We start from the raw sequence: 5,081 nt of genomic DNA, 5'->3' as shown, positions 1-5,081 counted from the left end.
ACAACAATAATCATACCATAGGCTAGCTTCTAGGGTTTAGCCTCCTCGATCTCGTGGTAGATCAACTCTTGTACTACCCATATCATCAATATTAATCAAGCAGGACGTAGGGTTTTACCTCCATCGAGAGGGCACGAACCTGGGTAAAACTTCATGTCCCCTGCCTCCTGTTACCATCCGGCCTAGACGCACAGTTCGAGACCCCCTACCCGAGATCCGTCGGTTTTGACACCGACAATCATATTCGTATGGTCCTCTAGTACAGTAGCTTCCCTTTGTTGTCCTTAGCTTCCTTATTCCCAACATAGAATTCAGTGTATCATCAGAAAATTCAGCTACAACAGTATACAACATACATGTGTATAAGGCATCATACAGATTGTGACTAAAGGATTCAGATTGTATACTTATAATTAGCTAAAGATTATTTACCTATAGGAGAAAATAAAGTAATATAAGAAGCACATTTTCTTTACTAATTTGCAAATTTTCATAAAAGAAAGAGAAAAAGATTAATAAACAATAATGCAAATTGGAAGCATACCATGGTGAAATGGTTGTTCAATCCAACAACTATCATAGATGATAGTTTGTTTTCTCCCACTGACCTCTCACATTCTTGACATGCTAGTTGATGTTTTAAATAAGATTATATTACTATATTGTGATAGCAGTATGAGGAAACTGGAATACAACAAAGGTCCATCGCTAAAACGCTGTCATAGCTGATCTAGGCAAAGATTTCGAACATGTTATTTTTATGAACTTCTAATTTTCAAAACACATACAAACACTGAATTATAAGATTAAAGATTTATAACCCATGCATAAAAGCTCTGGATTCATGACGATATTCGCTTTTACCACTCGGGCATATATTAGTTACCAATTTGCAGTAGAAACAATGCGACCTTTTCAACTCACTACAAGGTGAGATCCTAATTGATAGACGTGTACTCCTACATGAGTATAACAACCAGGTCTAGTACATGACCTATTATTGGCACACAAAAACTATTGAGTATAGAATGAGGCCTATCGATTATTTTGAAACTACACGAGGCAAGCTGCTGACTTTTCAATATGATGAATTATGACAGATCCGAATCAAATGTATCCACGCTCTTTCAATACGACCCAACACAAGTTACACAACTGTGCAATCACATGCCATGTCAAGAAATTTAAAAGGCACATGCATATACTAACTTTATAATATTGTGGTGGCAATGTAATTAAGGACTTATAAATATAAAACAAAAAAGAGACACCTACAAATCATGACAAGATGGAAGGAAACAATCACACTTGCTTTCCGAATACAACATATACCAAAATACGACCATAATACTATTCGCCTAAGAACTAATATGATTTCACATATGGTTTCTATCCATGTCCAACCCTCGGCTAATAAATCATATGCATTATCTTCTCAAGTGAAAACATGTCATTAAGGGAAGTCATCTGGAAAGTAGAAAGATATTTGCCTATGATGCAATATCACAAGGTATATATGTTTCATAAGTAGCCCTCACTCATGTGGCTTGACCATGAGCTCAATCCTTAGATCCGACACCACACTCTCGATGGCCAGGGGGTGGTCTTGCTGCGCATTGGTCATGTGAGAATGTGCACTTAAACCAAAAAATGGAAGAATAAAAAATCAGTGAATATTAAAAATGCATTAACCTTCTACAAAACTCAGGTCCGACGGGTAGGTATGTACATGGAAAAACAGCTCACGGACATGGTGAACGGCCCCTTCTTTACCACAACCAAGTGCTAGCGAGGGGCTTCACTTATGTTCTTGAGTCACAGACATGCCAGATTTTACTCCATACATCTTCTCAAGTTCTCTGATCTAAATAAATGAGGTTAGGTGATAAGCTCACCATCCCAGCCATGTGGTTTGTGTTCCTTTCTATTCTACCTTTTCTATCTAACCCAGTATCAGGCTAGCAAGTTTTTGACATATCCAGGCCATTCAAATCAAGTAGCCTCCCAATTTCTTGGTCAAGTATTCCAATCACTCCTCCTTAGATACGCATATTCTCTCACCACGAGGATCCATCCTCTTGTTCTCTACAACCATGGCCAACTGGTTTGCCTTCCTACCTTCATTTTGGTATGCGGCATCACGTTAAACAACAATGAAATAGTAAATATCCTAAACTGACCAACAGGAGATGAATTAGTTTAACACTCTGACACTAACACGAAATCAACCAAATAGACGATTAGAACAAAGACATCCCCTATTGTTTTCAAAATTAGATATGAAGAGGCAATATGATACCTGATTTGGCATTGGAAAGAGAAAAATTCATTGTAGGTCACAAAACTTGAGCCGGATGACACTTTGGTACCACTACTTCAAAATACCCGAACTACGGTCCATGTACTTGTGCACAGGGTTCACTTTGGTCCGTATGTACGATTTCTTCTACGTATTCGCTGACTTGGCCGAGTAAGCGGCCGCCAGCTAGGCTTTGACCGCCACGTAGTCGACCCTAGGGTGAATACTACTCAATCTGGGGTTATTTTGGCAAAAACGCCATGACCAGCTCCCTGTCCGTCTTCTTCCCCATGGTGGGCTTCCTCAGGAACAACTTGATCTTCTTCCTGCCGAGCCAGCCATGGTGCTTGGTGGTGCACGTCTGGCTGAACCCATACAGAGCGGTGCGGCGGAAGATGCAGCCTGTGCCGACGTACATGGGGCCCTGCAGCCCGTCCATGGCGCACATGGCAACATCAAAGAAGACGAGGTTGTGGTTGGCGTACCGGTCGTTGGGGTCGATGCCCTCGAACCACTGCGGGAACTGCACGTAGCAGACGCGGTCGCCGCGACGGTCAAGCATGTAGCACATCCCTTCGCGGAGCGCCACCGAGTTGTGCACGTAGTGGTCGCGGTCCAGGTTGAGGATGAAGGGCCCGTTCGACATGATGGCACTCGTCCTGACCAGCGCGTTCATGGCGCCGGCCTTCTTGTTGTGGTCGTACCTGGGCCTCTTCTCGTGTGAAATGTACACCAGCATCGGCAGCCGGATGTCCACGCCTGTCGTGTCGATCAGCGCGCCGGACTCCGCCGGCTCACCGCCAAGCACTGGCTCCGACGTCGGTGGCGCATGCATTGCCTGCGCGTTCATTAATCATTTGGAGAAGATACATGAGCATTTCGAATCGATTGAACAAGCATTTCGAAAGGATTTAGTATGTCAGCTGCAAAAACATCTATGGATTCGATCAATCACCTGAATGATGCCAGCGTGGTTGCCGCGCGCGTGATCCGTCGCCCTGGCGAGCCAAGTGCCGACCCACTGGGAGCCTTCAGACATCCATGTCGCTTGTTTTTACACGAGGAATTGGTACCTGTATGGGCTGAGGATGGCCTGAGAGACGCTGATCTTCCTCGTCAGGAGCCGGCAGCAGCGGGCACTGAAGTTGGGCGGCTCCTCGATGTCGACGAATCCGGAGGTGGCCCCAGCGCTGTTGTCGCCGCCGACGTGCTCGTTCTCGGGCCATAGAGCGTTGCTGTAGCTGTAGGTGCCCTTGGTCTCGAAGAGCCACCGGGCGTGGTTCGAAGTTGGCTGGCTTGCCGTTGCTGCTGGGCATGGGCATCTTGATGGAGTGCACCATGGAGAAGCGCTTGGACATGGATGTCATGGGCATCTGGTCCCTCTCCTCCGACGAGGAGATGTCGTCGTCGTCGTCCTCGTCAACGGAGTCGTCGGTGTCGCTGCCGGCGGAGTAGGCCTCCTTGCAGCCTGGGCAGTTGCCGGAGGCGGCGACGTAGTCCATGTAGCACTCCTCGCAGATCATGAAGCTGCAGTCACAGGGCGGGTGGCCGCCAACTCCGGCATGTCGCAGCCGCGCATCTTGCAGGAGCGGGACATGTTGACGGAGGCGGCCGGCCAAGCGCCATCGGCAGAGTTGCTGAGCACATGGGCGCGCGTCGCGCAGTTGAGGCCACCGGTGAAGATGGTGCCAGAGACGTAGCTCCTCTCCGGCAGCACCTCCCCCTCCTCCTTAGCTGCGGGCGCGTCCGTGGACGCGGACGCCGTGGTCCTGTCCGGCGTGGGCGGGATGTGCACGGTGTAGTGCAGAACTCGGCGCTCGCATCGGCACCGTCCCTCGACGCATACCGGCTCCCCGCGCTTAGGTGCACCGGCGAGACCTGCAGCGTTGCGGTGGAGGAGCCGATGGAGTGCATGGGCACGGGGCTGGTGAGCCCGAACCCCCTCCTCACGACCCCATCCCTGGGGCTCCTGCCGCCAGCACCCTTCCCTCTCGTCGGTGACACGGTCACCGTCACCGGCTCCCCTACTGGCAACGACAGCCGCCGCGACATCCCTCCACTGGTTCACCCCCGCCTCCTCCAAATCAGCTCAAAACTCCAGACGATCAAAGAACCAGCAGCAAGCAGGGCGCTCAACAGGTCAAACCGATTCCTCGCGCTCAAAGAAGAGAAAGAGAAGGGTGGTCATGGCGCTTTTGCAAAACCACCCCAATGACTCGACATGCATGCCAGGCTGCCGAAGCTCACGTGTATTCTCCGATGCCCCAGGCCGTCTCCACCAGGTCCCTGGCCCTGGCCCGCATCTCCGCTTCCTTGCTCCCTGTGACGAGCCGCCATATGGCGGCCTCCACGCCGCCCCTCTCGAGCGTGCCAGCGACCTCGAAGCCTACCCTCCACACATGCTCCACGTACCTGGCGTTCCCCATCTGGTCGCCGAAGTGCGGGCGACACAACATCGGCACCCCCTCGCAAACGCTCTCCGTCGTCGAGTCCCAGAACCCGGGCACGTCCGCGTGCCGGAGCACCTCCTCCTGCGGCGCCCACTCCACCACCATCCCGTGCCCGCGTGTCGCCTCCTCGAACCCACCCGGCAACCGTGTCAGCCCGTCCGCGGCGACTAGGCCCGGCCGGACCACCCAGAGGAACGGCACGCCGCTGCCGGTGATGCCCCAGGCCGTCTCCACCAGGTCCCTGGCCGACATGGCGTTTTTGCAAAAATAACCCTGGACCGAGTAGTATTCACCCTAGGATCGACTACGTGGAGGTCAAAGCCTAGCTGGCG

General features: G+C 50.8%; 1 pseudogene; it reads right to left on the bottom strand.

Annotated features, from left to right (window-relative positions):
- Nucleotides 1–2,540: 2,540 nt before the first annotated feature.
- Nucleotides 2,541–4,351, bottom strand: LOC125516716 (annotated as a pseudogene).
- Between the last annotated feature and the right edge of the window lie 730 nt (nt 4,352–5,081).

Source organism: Triticum urartu, chromosome 6, assembly GCF_003073215.2.
Source record: "Triticum urartu cultivar G1812 chromosome 6, Tu2.1, whole genome shotgun sequence".
Lineage (NCBI taxonomy): Eukaryota > Viridiplantae > Streptophyta > Magnoliopsida > Poales > Poaceae > Triticum > Triticum urartu.
This window is presented reverse-complemented; position numbering and strand designations above follow the sequence as displayed.